Source organism: Chiloscyllium punctatum, chromosome 5, assembly GCF_047496795.1.
Source record: "Chiloscyllium punctatum isolate Juve2018m chromosome 5, sChiPun1.3, whole genome shotgun sequence".
Classification (NCBI taxonomy): Eukaryota; Metazoa; Chordata; class Chondrichthyes; order Orectolobiformes; family Hemiscylliidae; genus Chiloscyllium; species Chiloscyllium punctatum.
This window is the reverse complement of record NC_092743.1, coordinates 75,292,045-75,313,663: the sequence shown is the minus strand read 5'-3', so window position 1 is coordinate 75,313,663 and position 21,619 is coordinate 75,292,045.

Here is a 21,619-nt window from a genome sequence, read left to right as displayed (position 1 = left end):
TTGAATGAACGTTTGAATTTAGAATAAACGAACGAAATAAATACATTTCCTTTCTTTCAATGAATTAGTAAAGGTTGAGATATTGAATGAATGAGAAACTCTCTTCTAATTGAAATAATTCGTGCAGATTGTTTAATTGAATCAATGTATAACATTTGTTTCATTGAATGAATGAATACAGTTTGTTTGCATGAATCTATGTATTAAACTTGAGACATTAACTAAATGAGAGAAGCTCGACTTCACGTGCAGTTTTTGTAGTTGAATCAATGCGTAGCGTTTGTTCCATTGAATGAATGAATACTGTTTGTTTGGTTGAATGAATGTATTAAACTTGAGAAATGAAATGATAGAAAGAAGCTGTACTGCACGTGCAGTTTTTATTAATTGAATAAATGTGTAACGTTTGTTTCATTGAATGAATGATTACGGTTTGTTTGGTTGAATGAATGTATTAAGCTTGAGACATTGAAAGAATGAGAGAAGCTCTAATCATGGAATCATCTCGTGCAGATTGTTTCATTGAATCAAGGAAGAACGTTTGAATGAAGGATTGACGTTTCTTTCAACGACTGGACGAACACAGTTTGTTTCTTACAATGAACCAGTTAAGCTTGAGACATTGAATGAATGAGGGAAGCTCAACTCATTGAATCAAGGAATAACGTATGTTTCACTGAATGAAGGAATACTGTTTGTTTGGTTGAATGTATGTATTAAACTTGAGAAATGAAATGATAGAAAGAAGCTGTACTGCACGTGCAGTTTTTAAAAATCGAATCAATATGTAACGTTTGTTTGACTGAATGAAGGAATACTGTTTGTTTGGTTGAATGAGTGTATTAAGCTCGAGACATGGAATGAAAGATTGAAGCTCTGCTCATTGAATTAACACTAGCAGCTTGTTTCACTGGATCAATGAATAACGTTTGGTTCATTGAACGAACGTTTAAATTTAGAAAAAATAAACGAAACGAATACGTTTCCTTTCTTTCAATACATTAGTAAAGGTTGAGATATTGAATGAATGAGAAACTCTCTTCTAGTTGAATTAATTCGTTCAGTTTGTTTAATGAATGAATGAATGATAGATGCTCTACTGCTTCCTTTCTTTCAATACATTAGTAAAGGTTGAGATATTGAATGAATGAGAAACTCTCTTCTAATTGAATTAATTCGTGCAGATTGTTTAATTGAATCAATGTGTAACGTTTGTTTCATTGAATGAATGAATACAGATCGTTTGGTTGAATGTATGCATTAAACCTGAGACATTAAATGAATGACAGATGCTCTTGTGCACGTGCAGTTTGTAATATTGAATCAATGTGTAACGTTTGTTTCATTGAATGAATGAATACTGTTTGTTTGGTTGAATGTATGTATTAACCTTGAGATATTAAATGAATTACAGGTGCTCTACTGCACGTGCCGTTTGTTCAATTGAATCAATGTGTAACGTTTGGTTCATTGAATGAATGTTAGAATTTAGAAGAAACGAACACATGAATACATTTCCTTTCCTTCAATGAATTAGTAAAGGTGGAGATATTGAATCAATGAGAAACTCTCTTCCCATTGAAATAATTCGTGCAGTTTGTTTAATTGAATCAATGTATAACATTTGTTTCATTGAATGAATGAATACAGTTTGTTTGGTTGAATGAATGAATTAAGCTTGAGACATTGAAAGAATGAGAGACGCTCTAATCATGAAATCATCGCGTGCAGTTTGTTTCATTGAATCAATGAAGAACGTTTGGTTGATTGAGTAAACGTTTGAATTCGGAATAAACGAACGGAATGAAAGAGTGAAGCTCTGCTCATTGAATTAACACAAGCAGCTTGTTTCATTGGATGAACGTTTGAATTTAGAATAAACGAATGAATGAATACATTTCCTTTCTTTCAATGAATTAGTAAAGGTTGAGATATTGAATGAATGAGAAACTCTCTTCTAATTGAATTAATTCGTGCAGATTGTTTAATTGAATCAATGTATAACATTTGTTTCATTGAATGAATGAATACAGTTTGCTGGTTGAATGTATGTATTAAACTTGAGAAATTAACTGAATGAGAGAAGCTCCACTGCACGTGCAGTTTGTTTAATTGAATCAATGTGTAACGTTTGTTTCATTGAATGAATGAATACTGATTGTTTGGTTGAATAAATGGATTAAGCTTGAGACATGGAATGAAAGATTGAAGCTCTGCTCACTGAATTAACACAAGCAGCTTGTTTCATTTGATGAACGTTTGAATTTAGAATAAACGAACGCAGGAATACATTTCCTTTGTTTCAATGAATTAGTCAAGGTTGAGATATTGAATGAATGAGAAACTCTATCTAATTGAATTAATTTGTGCAGTTTGTTGAATTGAATCAATGTGTAACGTTTGTTTCTTTGAATGAATACAGTTTGTTTGGTTGAATGTATGTATTTAACCTGAGACATTGACTGAATGAGAGAAGCTCTACTGCGCGTGCGGTTTGTTGAATTGAATCAATGTATAACGTTTGTTTCTTTGAATGAATACTGTTTGTTTGGTTGAATGACTGTATGAAGCTTGGAACATTAAATGAATGACAGATGCTCTTCTGCACGTGCAGCTTGTTTATTTGAATCAATGTGTACCGTTTGGATCATTGAATGAATAAATGCAGTTTGTTTGGTGGAGTGAATGTATAAACTTTGAGACATCAAATGATAGACAGAAGTTCGACTGCACGTGCAGTTTGTTTAATTGAATCAATGTGTAACGTTTGTTTCATTTAATGAATGAATACAGTTTGTTTGGTTGAATGAATGTATTAAGTTTGAGACAAAGAATGAAAGAGTGAAGCTCTGCTCACTGAATTAACACAAGCAGCTTGTTTCATTGGATTAATGAATGACGTTTGGTTCATTGAGTGAACTTTTGAATCTAGAATAGACGAATGGAATGAAAGAGTGAAGCTTTACTCATTGAATTAACACGAGCAGATCGTTTCATTGGATGAACGTTTGAATTTAGAATAAACGAACGAATGAATACCTTTCCTTTCTTTAAATGAATTAGTAAAGTTTGAGATATTGAATGAATGAGAAACTCTCTTCTAATTGAATTATTTCGTGCAGATTGTTTAATTGTTTCACTGAATGAATGTATACAGTTTGTTTGTTTGAATGAATGAATTCAGCTTGAGACATGAAATGAATGAGAGAAGCTCTACTGCACTTGCCGTTTTTTAAAATTGAATCAATGTGTAACGTTTGTTTCATTGAATGAATGAATACAGTTTGTTTGGTTGAATTAATGTATTAAACATGCGACAATAAATGAATGACAGGAGGTCTACTGCACGTGCAGTTTGTTTCATTGATTCAATGTGTAACGTTTGTGTCTTTGAACGAATGAATACTATTTGCTAGGTTGAATGAATGTATTAAGCTTGAGACATGGAATGTAAGAGTGAAGCTCTTATCACTGAATTAACACATGCAGCTTGTTTCATTGGATTAATGAATAACGTTTGGTTCATTGAATGAACGTTTGAATTTAGAATAAACGAACGAAATAAATACATTTCCTTTCTTTCAATGAATTAGTAAAGGTTGAGATATTGAATGAATGAGAAACTCTCTTCTAATTGAAATAATTCGTGCAGATTGTTTAATTGAATCAATGTATAACATTTGTTTCATTGAATGAATGAATACAGTTTGTTTGCATGAATCTATGTATTAAACTTGAGACATTAACTAAATGAGAGAAGCTCGACTTCACGTGCAGTTTTTGTAGTTGAATCAATGCGTAGCGTTTGTTCCATTGAATGAATGAATACTGTTTGTTTGGTTGAATGAATGTATTAAACTTGAGAAATGAAATGATAGAAAGAAGCTGTACTGCACGTGCAGTTTTTTTTAATTGAATAAATGTGTAACGTTTGTTTCATTGAATGAATGATTACGGTTTGTTTGGTTGAATGAATGTATTAAGCTTGAGACATTGAAAGAATGAGAGAAGCTCTAATCATGGAATCATCTCGTGCAGATTGTTTCATTGAATCAAGGAAGAACGTTTGAATGAAGGATTGACGTTTCTTTCAACGACTGGACGAACACAGTTTGTTTCTTACAATGAACCAGTTAAGCTTGAGACATTGAATGAATGAGGGAAGCTCAACTCATTGAATCAAGGAATAACGTATGTTTCACTGAATGAAGGAATACTGTTTGTTTGGTTGAATGTATGTATTAAACTTGAGAAATGAAATGATAGAAAGAAGCTGTACTGCACGTGCAGTTTTTAAAAATCGAATCAATATGTAACGTTTGTTTGACTGAATGAAGGAATACTGTTTGTTTGGTTGAATGAGTGTATTAAGCTCGAGACATGGAATGAAAGATTGAAGCTCTGCTCATTGAATTAACACTAGCAGCTTGTTTCACTGGATCAATGAATAACGTTTGGTTCATTGAACGAACGTTTAAATTTAGAAAAAATAAACGAAACGAATACGTTTCCTTTCTTTCAATACATTAGTAAAGGTTGAGATATTGAATGAATGAGAAACTCTCTTCTAGTTGAATTAATTCGTTCAGTTTGTTTAATGAATGAATGAATGATAGATGCTCTACTGCTTCCTTTCTTTCAATACATTAGTAAAGGTTGAGATATTGAATGAATGAGAAACTCTCTTCTAATTGAATTAATTCGTGCAGATTGTTTAATTGAATCAATGTGTAACGTTTGTTTCATTGAATGAATGAATACAGATCGTTTGGTTGAATGTATGCATTAAACCTGAGACATTAAATGAATGACAGATGCTCTTGTGCACGTGCAGTTTGTAATATTGAATCAATGTGTAACGTTTGTTTCATTGAATGAATGAATACTGTTTGTTTGGTTGAATGTATGTATTAAACTTGAGACATTAATTGAATGACAGATGCTCTTCTGCACGTGCAGTTTGTTTAATTGAATCAATGTGTAACGTTTGTTTCATTGAATGAATGAATACCGTTTGTTCGGTTGAATGTATGTATTAAGCTTGAGATATTAAATGAATTACAGGTGCTCTACTGCACGTGCCGTTTGTTCAATTGAATCAATGTGTAACGTTTGGTTCATTGAATGAATGTTTGAATTTAGAAGAAACGAACACATGAATACATTTCCTTTCCTTCAATGAATTAGTAAAGGTGGAGATATTGAATCAATGAGAAACTCTCTTCCCATTGAATTAATTCGTGCAGTTTGTTTAATTGAATCAATGTATAACATTTGTTTCATTGAATGAATGAATACAGTTTGTTTGGTTGAATGAATGAATTAAGCTTGAGACATTGAAAGAATGAGAGACGCTCTAATCATGAAATCATCGCGTGCAGTTTGTTTCATTGAATCAATGAAGAACGTTTGGTTGATTGAGTAAACGTTTGAATTCGGAATAAACGAACGGAATGAAAGAGTGAAGCTCTGCTCATTGAATTAACACAAGCAGCTTGTTTCATTGGATGAACGTTTGAATTTAGAATAAACGAATGAATGAATACATTTCCTTTCTTTCAATGAATTAGTAAAGGTTGAGATATTGAATGAATGGGAAACTCTCTTCTAATTGAATTAATTCGTGCAGATTGTTTAATTGAATCAATGTATAACATTTGTTTCATTGAATGAATGAATACAGTTTGCTGGTTGAATGTATGTATTAAACTTGAGAAATTAACTGAATGAGAGAAGCTCCACTGCACGTGCAGTTTGTTTAATTGAATCAATGTGTAACGTTTGTTTCATTGAATGAATGAATACTGATTGTTTGGTTGAATAAATGGATTAAGCTTGAGACATGGAATGAAAGATTGAAGCTCTGCTCACTGAATTAACACAAGCAGCTTGTTTCATTTGATGAACGTTTGAATTTAGAATAAACGAACGCAGGAATACATTTCCTTTGTTTCAATGAATTAGTCAAGGTTGAGATATTGAATGAATGAGAAACTCTATCTAATTGAATTAATTTGTGCAGTTTGTTGAATTGAATCAATGTGTAACGTTTGTTTCTTTGAATGAATACAGTTTGTTTGGTTGAATGTATGTATTTAACCTGAGACATTGACTGAATGAGAGAAGCTCTACTGCGCGTGCGGTTTGTTGAATTGAATCAATGTATAACGTTTGTTTCTTTGAATGAATACTGTTTGTTTGGTTGAATGACTGTATGAAGCTTGGAACATTAAATGAATGACAGATGCTCTTCTGCACGTGCAGCTTGTTTATTTGAATCAATGTGTACCGTTTGGATCATTGAATGATTAAATGCAGTTTGTTTGGTGGAGTGAATGTATAAACTTTGAGACATCAAATGATAGACAGAAGTTCGACTGCACGTGCAGTTTGTTTAATTGAATCAATGTGTAACGTTTGTTTCATTTAATGAATGAATACAGTTTGTTTGGTTGAATGAATGTATTAAGTTTGAGACAAAGAATGAAAGAGTGAAGCTCTGCTCACTGAATTAACACAAGCAGCTTGTTTCATTGGATTAATGAATGACGTTTGGTTCATTGAGTGAACTTTTGAATCTAGAATAGACGAATGGAATGAAAGAGTGAAGCTTTACTCATTGAATTAACACGAGCAGATCGTTTCATTGGATGAACGTTTGAATTTAGAATAAACGAACGAATGAATACCTTTCCTTTCTTTAAATGAATTAGTAAAGTTTGAAATATTGAATGAATGAGAAACTCTCTTCTAATTGAATTATTTCGTGCAGATTGTTTAATTGTTTCATTGAGTGAATGAATACAGTTTGTTTGTTTGAATGAATGAATTCAGCTTGAGACATGAAATGAATGAGAGAAGCTCTACTGCACGTGCCGTTTTTTAAAATTGAATCAATGTGTAACGTTTGTTTCATTGAATGAATGAATACAGTTTGTTTGGTTGAATTAATGTATTAAACGTGCGACAATAAATGAATGACAGGAGATCTACTGCACGTGCAGTTTGTTTCATTGATTCAATGTGTAACGTTTGTGTCTTTGAACGAATGAATACTATTTGCTTGGTTGAATGAATGTATTAAGCTTGAGACATGGAATGTAAGAGTGAAGCTCTTCCCACTGAATTAACACATGCAGCTTGTTTCATTGGATTAATGAATAACGTTTGGTTCATTGAATGAACGTTTGAATTTAGAATAAACGAACGAAATAAATACATTTCCTTTCTTTCAATGAATTAGTAAAGGTTGAGATATTGAATGAATGAGAAACTCTCTTCTAATTGAAATAATTCGTGCAGATTGTTTAATTGAATCAATGTATAACATTTGTTTCATTGAATGAATGAATACAGTTTGTTTGCATGAATCTATGTATTAAACTTGAGACATTAACTAAATGAGAGAAGCTCGACTTCACGTGCAGTTTTTTTTAGTTGAATCAATGCGTAACGTTTGTTCCATTGAATGAATGAATACTGTTTGTTTGGTTGAATGAATGTATTAAACTTGAGAAATGAAATGATAGAAAGAAGCTGTACTGCACGTGCAGTTTTTTTTAATTGAATAAATGTGTAACGTTTGTTTCATTGAATGAATGATTACGGTTTGTTTGGTTGAATGAATGTATTAAGCTTGAGACATTGAAAGAATGAGAGAAGCTCTAATCATGGAATCATCTCGTGCAGATTGTTTCATTGAATCAAGGAAGAACGTTTGAATGAAGGATTGACGTTTCTTTCAACGACTGGACGAACACAGTTTGTTTCTTTCAAAGAACCAGTTAAGCTTGAGACATTGAATGAATGAGGGAAGCTCAACTCATTGAATCAAGGAATAACGTATGTTTCACTGAATGAAGGAATACTGTTTGTTTGGTTGAATGAATGTATTAAACTTGAGAAATGAAATGATAGAAAGAAGCTGTACTGCACGTGCAGTTTTTAAAAATAGAATCAATGTGTAACGTTTGTTTGACTGAATGAAGGAATACTGTTTGTTTGGTTCAATGAGTGTATTAAGCTCGAGACATGGAATGAAAGAGTGAAGCTCTGCTCATTGAATTAACACTAGCAGCTTGTTTCATTGGATCAATGAATAACGTTTGGTTCATTGAACGAACGTTTAAATTTCGAAAAAATACACGAAACGAATAGGTTTCCTTTCTTTCAATACATTAGTAAAGGTTGAGATTTTGAATGAATGAGAAACTCTCTTCTAGTTGAATTAATTCGTTCAGTTTGTTTAATGAATGAATGAATGATAGATGCTCTACTGCACGTGCAGTTTGTTTAATTGAATCAATATGTAACGTTTGTTTCATTGAATGAATGAATACAGATCGTTTGGTTGAATGTATGCATTAAACCTGAGACATTAAATGAATGACAGATGCTCTTGTGCACGTGCAGTTTGTAATATTGAATCAATGTGTAACGTTTGTTTCATTGAATGAATGAATACTGTTTGTTTGGTTGAATGTATGTATTAAACTTGAGACATTAAATGAATGACAGATGCTCTTCTGAACGTGCAGTTTGTTTAATTGAATCAATGTGTAACGTTTGTTTCATTGAATGAATGAATACCGTTTGTTCGGTTGAATGTATGTATTAAGCTTGAGATATTAAATGAATTACAGGTGCTCTACTGCACGTGCAGTTTGTTTAATTGAATCAATGTGTAACGTTTGTTTCATTGAATGAATGAATACAGTTTGTTTGGTTGAATGAATGAATTAAGCTTGAGACATTGAAAGAATGAGAGACGCTCTAATCATGAAATCATCGCGTGCAGTTTGTTTCATTGAATCAATGAAGAACGTTTGGTTGATTGAGTAAACGTTTGAATTCGGAATAAACGAACGGAATGAAAGAGTGAAGCTCTGCTCATTGAATTAACACAAGCAGCTTGTTTCATTGGATGAACGTTTGAATTTAGAATAAACGAATGAATGAATACATTTCCTTTCTTTCAATGAATTAGTAAAGGTTGAGATATTGAATGAATGAGAAACTCTCTTCTAATTGAATTAATTCGTGCAGATTGTTTAATTGAATCAATGTATAACATTTGTTTCATTGAATGAATGAATACAGTTTGCTGGTTGAATGTATGTATTAAACTTGAGAAATTAACTGAATGAGAGAAGCTCCACTGCACGTGCAGTTTGTTAAATTGAATCAATGTGTAACGTTTGTTTCATTGAATGAATGAATACTGATTGTTTGGTTGAATAAATGGATTAAGCTTGAGACATGGAATGAAAGATTGAAGCTCTGCTCACTGAATTAACACAAGCAGCTTGTTTCATTTGATGAACGTTTGAATTTAGAATAAACGAACGCAGGAATACATTTCCTTTGTTTCAATGAATTAGTCAAGGTTGAGATATTGAATGAATGAGAAACTCTATCTAATTGAATTAATTTGTGCAGTTTGTTGAATTGAATCAATGTGTAACGTTTGTTTCTTTGAATGAATACAGTTTGTTTGGTTGAATGTATGTATTTAACCTGAGACATTGACTGAATGAGAGAAGCTCTACTGCGCGTGCGGTTTGTTGAATTGAATCAATGTATAACGTTTGTTTCTTTGAATGAATACTGTTTGTTTGGTTGAATGACTGTATGAAGCTTGGAACATTAAATGAATGACAGATGCTCTTCTGCACGTGCAGCTTGTTTATTTGAATCAATGTGTACCGTTTGGATCATTGAATGAATAAATGCAGTTTGTTTGGTGGAGTGAATGTATAAACTTTGAGACATCAAATGATAGACAGAAGTTCGACTGCACGTGCAGTTTGTTTAATTGAATCAATGTGTAACGTTTGTTTCATTTAATGAATGAATACAGTTTGTTTGGTTGAATGAATGTATTAAGTTTGAGACAAAGAATAAAAGAGTGAAGCTCTGCTCACTGAATTAACACAAGCAGCTTGTTTCATTGGATTAATGAATGACGTTTGGTTCATTGAGTGAACTTTTGAATCTAGAATAGACGAATGGAATGAAAGAGTGAAGCTTTACTCATTGAATTAACACGAGCAGATCGTTTCATTGGATGAACGTTTGAATTTAGAATAAACGAACGAATGAATACCTTTCCTTTCTTGAAATGAATTAGTAAAGTTTGAGATATTGAATGAATGAGAAACTCTCTTCTAATTGAATTATTTCGTGCAGATTGTTTAATTGTTTCACTGAATGAATGTATACAGTTTGTTTGTTTGAATGAATGAATTCAGCTTGAGACATGAAATGAATGAGAGAAGCTCTACTGCACTTGCCGTTTTTTAAAATTGAATCAATGTGTAACGTTTGTTTCATTGAATGAATGAATACAGTTTGTTTGGTTGAATTAATGTTTTAAACTTGCGACAATAAATGAATGACAGGAGGTCTACTGCACGTGCAGTTTGTTTCATTGATTCAATGTGTAACGTTTGTGTCTTTGAACGAATGAATACTATTTGCTAGGTTGAATGAATGTATTAAGCTTGAGACATGGAATGTAAGAGTGAAGCTCTTATCACTGAATTAACACATGCAGCTTGTTTCATTGGATTAATGAATAACGTTTGGTTCATTGAATGAACGTTTGAATTTAGAATAAACGAACGAAATAAATACATTTCCTTTCTTTCAATGAATTAGTAAAGGTTGAGATATTGAATGAATGAGAAACTCTCTTCTAATTGAAATAATTCGTGCAGATTGTTTAATTGAATCAATGTATAACATTTGTTTCATTGAATGAATGAATACAGTTTGTTTGCATGAATCTATGTATTAAACTTGAGACATTAACTAAATGAGAGAAGCTCGACTTCACGTGCAGTTTTTGTAGTTGAATCAATGCGTAGCGTTTGTTCCATTGAATGAATGAATACTGTTTGTTTGGTTGAATGAATGTATTAAACTTGAGAAATGAAATGATAGAAAGAAGCTGTACTGCACGTGCAGTTTTTATTAATTGAATAAATGTGTAACGTTTGTTTCATTGAATGAATGATTACGGTTTGTTTGGTTGAATGAATGTATTAAGCTTGAGACATTGAAAGAATGAGAGAAGCTCTAATCATGGAATCATCTCGTGCAGATTGTTTCATTGAATCAAGGAAGAACGTTTGAATGAAGGATTGACGTTTCTTTCAACGACTGGACGAACACAGTTTGTTTCTTACAATGAACCAGTTAAGCTTGAGACATTGAATGAATGAGGGAAGCTCAACTCATTGAATCAAGGAATAACGTATGTTTCACTGAATGAAGGAATACTGTTTGTTTGGTTGAATGTATGTATTAAACTTGAGAAATGAAATGATAGAAAGAAGCTGTACTGCACGTGCAGTTTTTAAAAATCGAATCAATATGTAACGTTTGTTTGACTGAATGAAGGAATACTGTTTGTTTGGTTGAATGAGTGTATTAAGCTCGAGACATGGAATGAAAGATTGAAGCTCTGCTCATTGAATTAACACTAGCAGCTTGTTTCACTGGATCAATGAATAACGTTTGGTTCATTGAACGAACGTTTAAATTTAGAAAAAATAAACGAAACGAATACGTTTCCTTTCTTTCAATACATTAGTAAAGGTTGAGATATTGAATGAATGAGAAACTCTCTTCTAGTTGAATTAATTCGTTCAGTTTGTTTAATGAATGAATGAATGATAGATGCTCTACTGCTTCCTTTCTTTCAATACATTAGTAAAGGTTGAGATATTGAATGAATGAGAAACTCTCTTCTAATTGAATTAATTCGTGCAGATTGTTTAATTGAATCAATGTGTAACGTTTGTTTCATTGAATGAATGAATACAGATCGTTTGGTTGAATGTATGCATTAAACCTGAGACATTAAATGAATGACAGATGCTCTTGTGCACGTGCAGTTTGTAATATTGAATCAATGTGTAACGTTTGTTTCATTGAATGAATGAATACTGTTTGTTTGGTTGAATGTATGTATTAAACTTGAGACATTAATTGAATGACAGATGCTCTTCTGCACGTGCAGTTTGTTTAATTGAATCAATGTGTAACGTTTGTTTCATTGAATGAATGAATACCGTTTGTTCGGTTGAATGTATGTATTAACCTTGAGATATTAAATGAATTACAGGTGCTCTACTGCACGTGCCGTTTGTTCAATTGAATCAATGTGTAACGTTTGGTTCATTGAATGAATGTTAGAATTTAGAAGAAACGAACACATGAATACATTTCCTTTCCTTCAATGAATTAGTAAAGGTGGAGATATTGAATCAATGAGAAACTCTCTTCCCATTGAAATAATTCGTGCAGTTTGTTTAATTGAATCAATGTATAACATTTGTTTCATTGAATGAATGAATACAGTTTGTTTGGTTGAATGAATGAATTAAGCTTGAGACATTGAAAGAATGAGAGACGCTCTAATCATGAAATCATCGCGTGCAGTTTGTTTCATTGAATCAATGAAGAACGTTTGGTTGATTGAGTAAACGTTTGAATTCGGAATAAACGAACGGAATGAAAGAGTGAAGCTCTGCTCATTGAATTAACACAAGCAGCTTGTTTCATTGGATGAACGTTTGAATTTAGAATAAACGAATGAATGAATACATTTCCTTTCTTTCAATGAATTAGTAAAGGTTGAGATATTGAATGAATGAGAAACTCTCTTCTAATTGAATTAATTCGTGCAGATTGTTTAATTGAATCAATGTATAACATTTGTTTCATTGAATGAATGAATACAGTTTGCTGGTTGAATGTATGTATTAAACTTGAGAAATTAACTGAATGAGAGAAGCTCCACTGCACGTGCAGTTTGTTTAATTGAATCAATGTGTAACGTTTGTTTCATTGAATGAATGAATACTGATTGTTTGGTTGAATAAATGGATTAAGCTTGAGACATGGAATGAAAGATTGAAGCTCTGCTCACTGAATTAACACAAGCAGCTTGTTTCATTTGATGAACGTTTGAATTTAGAATAAACGAACGCAGGAATACATTTCCTTTGTTTCAATGAATTAGTCAAGGTTGAGATATTGAATGAATGAGAAACTCTATCTAATTGAATTAATTTGTGCAGTTTGTTGAATTGAATCAATGTGTAACGTTTGTTTCTTTGAATGAATACAGTTTGTTTGGTTGAATGTATGTATTTAACCTGAGACATTGACTGAATGAGAGAAGCTCTACTGCGCGTGCGGTTTGTTGAATTGAATCAATGTATAACGTTTGTTTCTTTGAATGAATACTGTTTGTTTGGTTGAATGACTGTATGAAGCTTGGAACATTAAATGAATGACAGATGCTCTTCTGCACGTGCAGCTTGTTTATTTGAATCAATGTGTACCGTTTGGATCATTGAATGAATAAATGCAGTTTGTTTGGTGGAGTGAATGTATAAACTTTGAGACATCAAATGATAGACAGAAGTTCGACTGCACGTGCAGTTTGTTTAATTGAATCAATGTGTAACGTTTGTTTCATTTAATGAATGAATACAGTTTGTTTGGTTGAATGAATGTATTAAGTTTGAGACAAAGAATGAAAGAGTGAAGCTCTGCTCACTGAATTAACACAAGCAGCTTGTTTCATTGGATTAATGAATGACGTTTGGTTCATTGAGTGAACTTTTGAATCTAGAATAGACGAATGGAATGAAAGAGTGAAGCTTTACTCATTGAATTAACACGAGCAGATCGTTTCATTGGATGAACGTTTGAATTTAGAATAAACGAACGAATGAATACCTTTCCTTTCTTTAAATGAATTAGTAAAGTTTGAGATATTGAATGAATGAGAAACTCTCTTCTAATTGAATTATTTCGTGCAGATTGTTTAATTGTTTCACTGAATGAATGTATACAGTTTGTTTGTTTGAATGAATGAATTCAGCTTGAGACATGAAATGAATGAGAGAAGCTCTACTGCACTTGCCGTTTTTTAAAATTGAATCAATGTGTAACGTTTGTTTCATTGAATGAATGAATACAGTTTGTTTGGTTGAATTAATGTATTAAACATGCGACAATAAATGAATGACAGGAGGTCTACTGCACGTGCAGTTTGTTTCATTGATTCAATGTGTAACGTTTGTGTCTTTGAACGAATGAATACTATTTGCTAGGTTGAATGAATGTATTAAGCTTGAGACATGGAATGTAAGAGTGAAGCTCTTATCACTGAATTAACACATGCAGCTTGTTTCATTGGATTAATGAATAACGTTTGGTTCATTGAATGAACGTTTGAATTTAGAATAAACGAACGAAATAAATACATTTCCTTTCTTTCAATGAATTAGTAAAGGTTGAGATATTGAATGAATGAGAAACTCTCTTCTAATTGAAATAATTCGTGCAGATTGTTTAATTGAATCAATGTATAACATTTGTTTCATTGAATGAATGAATACAGTTTGTTTGCATGAATCTATGTATTAAACTTGAGACATTAACTAAATGAGAGAAGCTCGACTTCACGTGCAGTTTTTGTAGTTGAATCAATGCGTAGCGTTTGTTCCATTGAATGAATGAATACTGTTTGTTTGGTTGAATGAATGTATTAAACTTGAGAAATGAAATGATAGAAAGAAGCTGTACTGCACGTGCAGTTTTTTTTAATTGAATAAATGTGTAACGTTTGTTTCATTGAATGAATGATTACGGTTTGTTTGGTTGAATGAATGTATTAAGCTTGAGACATTGAAAGAATGAGAGAAGCTCTAATCATGGAATCATCTCGTGCAGATTGTTTCATTGAATCAAGGAAGAACGTTTGAATGAAGGATTGACGTTTCTTTCAACGACTGGACGAACACAGTTTGTTTCTTACAATGAACCAGTTAAGCTTGAGACATTGAATGAATGAGGGAAGCTCAACTCATTGAATCAAGGAATAACGTATGTTTCACTGAATGAAGGAATACTGTTTGTTTGGTTGAATGTATGTATTAAACTTGAGAAATGAAATGATAGAAAGAAGCTGTACTGCACGTGCAGTTTTTAAAAATCGAATCAATATGTAACGTTTGTTTGACTGAATGAAGGAATACTGTTTGTTTGGTTGAATGAGTGTATTAAGCTCGAGACATGGAATGAAAGATTGAAGCTCTGCTCATTGAATTAACACTAGCAGCTTGTTTCACTGGATCAATGAATAACGTTTGGTTCATTGAACGAACGTTTAAATTTAGAAAAAATAAACGAAACGAATACGTTTCCTTTCTTTCAATACATTAGTAAAGGTTGAGATATTGAATGAATGAGAAACTCTCTTCTAGTTGAATTAATTCGTTCAGTTTGTTTAATGAATGAATGAATGATAGATGCTCTACTGCTTCCTTTCTTTCAATACATTAGTAAAGGTTGAGATATTGAATGAATGAGAAACTCTCTTCTAATTGAATTAATTCGTGCAGATTGTTTAATTGAATCAATGTGTAACGTTTGTTTCATTGAATGAATGAATACAGATCGTTTGGTTGAATGTATGCATTAAACCTGAGACATTAAATGAATGACAGATGCTCTTGTGCACGTGCAGTTTGTAATATTGAATCAATGTGTAACGTTTGTTTCATTGAATGAATGAATACTGTTTGTTTGGTTGAATGTATGTATTAAACTTGAGACATTAATTGAATGACAGATGCTCTTCTGCACGTGCAGTTTGTTTAATTGAATCAATGTGTAACGTTTGTTTCATTGAATGAATGAATACCGTTTGTTCGGTTGAATGTATGTATTAAGCTTGAGATATTAAATGAATTACAGGTGCTCTACTGCACGTGCCGTTTGTTCAATTGAATCAATGTGTAACGTTTGGTTCATTGAATGAATGTTTGAATTTAGAAGAAACGAACACATGAATACATTTCCTTTCCTTCAATGAATTAGTAAAGGTGGAGATATTGAATCAATGAGAAACTCTCTTCCCATTGAATTAATTCGTGCAGTTTGTTTAATTGAATCAATGTATAACATTTGTTTCATTGAATGAATGAATACAGTTTGTTTGGTTGAATGAATGAATTAAGCTTGAGACATTGAAAGAATGAGAGACGCTCTAATCATGAAATCATCGCGTGCAGTTTGTTTCATTGAATCAATGAAGAACGTTTGGTTGATTGAGTAAACGTTTGAATTCGGAATAAACGAACGGAATGAAAGAGTGAAGCTCTGCTCATTGAATTAACACAAGCAGCTTGTTTCATTGGATGAACGTTTGAATTTAGAATAAACGAATGAATGAATACATTTCCTTTCTTTCAATGAATTAGTAAAGGTTGAGATATTGAATGAATGGGAAACTCTCTTCTAATTGAATTAATTCGTGCAGATTGTTTAATTGAATCAATGTATAACATTTGTTTCATTGAATGAATGAATACAGTTTGCTGGTTGAATGTATGTATTAAACTTGAGAAATTAACTGAATGAGAGAAGCTCCACTGCACGTGCAGTTTGTTTAATTGAATCAATGTGTAACGTTTGTTTCATTGAATGAATGAATACTGATTGTTTGGTTGAATAAATGGATTAAGCTTGAGACATGGAATGAAAGATTGAAGCTCTGCTCACTGAATTAACACAAGCAGCTTGTTTCATTTGATGAACGTTTGAATTTAGAATAAACGAACGCAGGAATACATTTCCTTTGTTTCAATGAATTAGTCAAGGTTGAGATATTGAATGAATGAGAAACTCTATCTAATTGAATTAATTTGTGCAGTTTGTTGAATTGAATCAATGTGTAACGTTTGTTTCTTTGAATGAATACAGTTTGTTTGGTTGAATGTATGTATTTAACCTGAGACATTGACTGAATGAGAGAAGCTCTACTGCGCGTGCGGTTTGTTGAATTGAATCAATGTATAACGTTTGTTTCTTTGAATGAATACTGTTTGTTTGGTTGAATGACTGTATGAAGCTTGGAACATTAAATGAATGACAGATGCTCTTCTGCACGTGCAGCTTGTTTATTTGAATCAATGTGTACCGTTTGGATCATTGAATGATTAAATGCAGTTTGTTTGGTGGAGTGAATGTATAAACTTTGAGACATCAAATGATAGACAGAAGTTCGACTGCACGTGCAGTTTGTTTAATTGAATCAATGTGTAACGTTTGTTTCATTTAATGAATGAATACAGTTTGTTTGGTTGAATGAATGTATTAAGTTTGAGACAAAGAATGAAAGAGTGAAGCTCTGCTCACTGAATTAACACAAGCAGCTTGTTTCATTGGATTAATGAATGACGTTTGGTTCATTGAGTGAACTTTTGAATCTAGAATAGACGAATGGAATGAAAGAGTGAAGCTTTACTCATTGAATTAACACGAGCAGATCGTTTCATTGGATGAACGTTTGAATTTAGAATAAACGAACGAATGAATACCTTTCCTTTCTTTAAATGAATTAGTAAAGTTTGAAATATTGAATGAATGAGAAACTCTCTTCTAATTGAATTATTTCGTGCAGATTGTTTAATTGTTTCATTGAGTGAATGAATACAGTTTGTTTGTTTGAATGAATGAATTCAGCTTGAGACATGAAATGAATGAGAGAAGCTCTACTGCACGTGCCGTTTTTTAAAATTGAATCAATGTGTAACGTTTGTTTCATTGAATGAATGAATACAGTTTGTTTGGTTGAATTAATGTATTAAACGTGCGACAATAAATGAATGACAGGAGATCTACTGCACGTGCAGTTTGTTTCATTGATTCAATGTGTAACGTTTGTGTCTTTGAACGAATGAATACTATTTGCTTGGTTGAATGAATGTATTAAGCTTGAGACATGGAATGTAAGAGTGAAGCTCTTCCCACTGAATTAACACATGCAGCTTGTTTCATTGGATTAATGAATAACGTTTGGTTCATTGAATGAACGTTTGAATTTAGAATAAACGAACGAAATAAATACATTTCCTTTCTTTCAATGAATTAGTAAAGGTTGAGATATTGAATGAATGAGAAACTCTCTTCTAATTGAAATAATTCGTGCAGATTGTTTAATTGAATCAATGTATAACATTTGTTTCATTGAATGAATGAATACAGTTTGTTTGCATGAATCTATGTATTAAACTTGAGACATTAACTAAATGAGAGAAGCTCGACTTCACGTGCAGTTTTTTTTAGTTGAATCAATGCGTAACGTTTGTTCCATTGAATGAATGAATACTGTTTGTTTGGTTGAATGAATGTATTAAACTTGAGAAATGAAATGATAGAAAGAAGCTGTACTGCACGTGCAGTTTTTTTTAATTGAATAAATGTGTAACGTTTGTTTCATTGAATGAATGATTACGGTTTGTTTGGTTGAATGAATGTATTAAGCTTGAGACATTGAAAGAATGAGAGAAGCTCTAATCATGGAATCATCTCGTGCAGATTGTTTCATTGAATCAAGGAAGAACGTTTGAATGAAGGATTGACGTTTCTTTCAACGACTGGACGAACACAGTTTGTTTCTTTCAAAGAACCAGTTAAGCTTGAGACATTGAATGAATGAGGGAAGCTCAACTCATTGAATCAAGGAATAACGTATGTTTCACTGAATGAAGGAATACTGTTTGTTTGGTTGAATGAATGTATTAAACTTGAGAAATGAAATGATAGAAAGAAGCTGTACTGCACGTGCAGTTTTTAAAAATAGAATCAATGTGTAACGTTTGTTTGACTGAATGAAGGAATACTGTTTGTTTGGTTCAATGAGTGTATTAAGCTCGAGACATGGAATGAAAGAGTGAAGCTCTGCTCATTGAATTAACACTAGCAGCTTGTTTCATTGGATCAATGAATAACGTTTGGTTCATTGAACGAACGTTTAAATTTCGAAAAAATACACGAAACGAATAGGTTTCCTTTCTTTCAATACATTAGTAAAGGTTGAGATATTGAATGAATGAGAAACTCTCTTCTAGTTGAATTAATTCGTTCAGTTTGTTTAATGAATGAATGAATGATAGATGCTCTACTGCACGTGCAGTTTGTTTAATTGAATCAATGTGTAACGTTTGTTTCATTGAATGAATGAATACAGATCGTTTGGTTGAATGTATGCATTAAACCTGAGACATTAAATGAATGACAGATGCTCTTGTGCACGTGCAGTTTGTAATATTGAATCAATGTGTAACGTTTGTTTCATTGAATGAATGAATACTGTTTGTTTGGTTGAATGTATGTATTAAACTTGAGACATTAAATGAATGACAGATGCTCTTCTGAACGTGCAGTTTGTTTAATTGAATCAATGTGTAACGTTTGTTTCATTGAATGAATGAATACCGTTTGTTCGGTTGAATGTATGTATTAAGCTTGAGATATTAAATGAATTACAGGTGCTCTACTGCACGTGCAGTTTGTTTAATTGAATCAATGTGTAACGTTTGGTTCATTGAATGAATGTTTGAATTTAGAAGAAACGAACACATGAATACATTTCCTTTCCTTCAATGAATTAGTAAAGGTGGAGATATTGAATCAATGAGAAACTCTCTTCCCATTGAATTAATTCGTGCAGTTTGTTTAATTGAATCAATGTATAACATTTGTTTCATTGAATGAATGAATACAGTTTGTTTGGTTGAATGAATGAATTAAGCTTGAGACATTGAACGAATGAGAGACGCTCTAATCATGAAATCATCGCGTGCAGTTTCTTTCATTGAATCAATGAAGAACGTTTGGTTGATTGAGTGAACGTTTGAATTCGGAATAAACGAACGGAATGAAAGAGTGAAGCTCTGCTCATTGAATTAACACAAGCAGCTTGTTTCATTGGATGAACGTTTGAATTTAGAATAAACGAATGAATGAATACATTTCCTTTCTTTCAATGAATTAGTAAAGGTTGAGATATTGAATGAATGAGAAACTCTCTTCTAATTGAATTAATTCGTGCAGATTGTTTAATTGAATCAATGTATAACATTTGTTTCATTGAATGAATGAATACAGTTTGCTGGTTGAATGTATGTATTAAACTTGAGAAATTAAATGAATGAGAGAAGCTCCACTGCACGTGCAGTTTGTTTAATTGAATCAATGTGTAACGTTTGTTTCATTGAATGAATGAATACTGATTGTTTGGTTGAATAAATGGATTAAGCTTGAGACATGGAATGAAAGATTGAAGCTCTGCTCACTGAATTAACACAAGCAGCTTGTTTCATTTGATGAACGTTTGAATTTAGAATAAACGAACGCAGGAATACATTTCCTTTGTTTCAATGAATTAGTCAAGGTTGAGATATTGAATGAATGAGAAACTCTATCTAATTGAATTAATTTGTGCAGTTTGTTGAATTGAATCAATGTGTAACGTTTGTTTCTTTGAATGAATACAGTTTGTTTGGTTGAATGTATGTATTTAACCTGAGACATTGACTGAATGAGAGAAGCTCTACTGCGCGTGCGGTTTGTTGAATTGAATCAATGTATAACGTTTGTTTCTTTGAATGAATACTGTTTGTTTGGTTGAATGACTGTATGAAGCTTGGAACATTAAATGAATGACAGATGCTCTTCTGCACGTGCAGCTTGTTTATTTGAATCAATGTGTACCGTTTGGATCATTGAATGAATAAATGCAGTTTGTTTGGTGGAGTGAATGTATAAACTTTGAGACATCAAATGATAGACAGAAGTTCGACTGCACGTGCAGTTTGTTTAATTGAATCAATGTATAACGTTTGTTTCATTTAATGAATGAATACAGTTTGTTTGGTTGAATGAATGTATTAAGTTTGAGACAAAGAATAAAAGAGTGAAGCTCTGCTCACTGAATTAACACAAGCAGCTTGTTTCATTGGATTAATGAATGACGTTTGGTTCATTGAGTGAACTTTTGAATCTAGAATAGACGAATGGAATGAAAGAGTGAAGCTTTACTCATTGAATTAACACGAGCAGATCGTTTCATTGGATGAACGTTTGAATTTAGAATAAACGAACAAATGAATACCTTTCCTTTCTTTAAATGAATTAGTAAAGTTTGAGATATTGAATGAATGAGAAACTCTCTTCTAATTGAATTATTTCGTGCAGATTGTTTAATTGTTTCATTGAACGAATGAATACAGTTTGTTTGTTTGAATGAATGAATTCAGCTTGAGACATGAAATGAATGAGAGAAGCTCTACTGCACGTGCCGTTTTTTAAAATTGAATCAATGTGTAACGTTTGTTTCATTGAATGAATGAATACAGTTTGTTTGGTTGAATTAATGTATTAAACATGCGACAATAAATGAATGACAGGAGGTCTAATGCACGTGCAGTTTGTTTCATTGATTCAATGTGTAACGTTTGTGTCTTTGAACGAATGAATACTATTTGCTTGGTTGAATGAATGTATTAAGCTTGAGACATGGAATGTAAGAGTGAAGCTCTTCTCACTGAATTAACACATGCAGCTTGTTTCATTGGATTAATGAATAACGTTTGGTTCATTGAATGAACGTTTGAATTTAGAATAAACGAACGAAATAAATACATTTCCTTTCTTTCAATGAATTAGTAAAGGTTGAGATATTGAATGAATGAGAAACTCTCTTCTAATTGAAATAATACGTGCAGATTGTTTTATTGAATCAATGTAT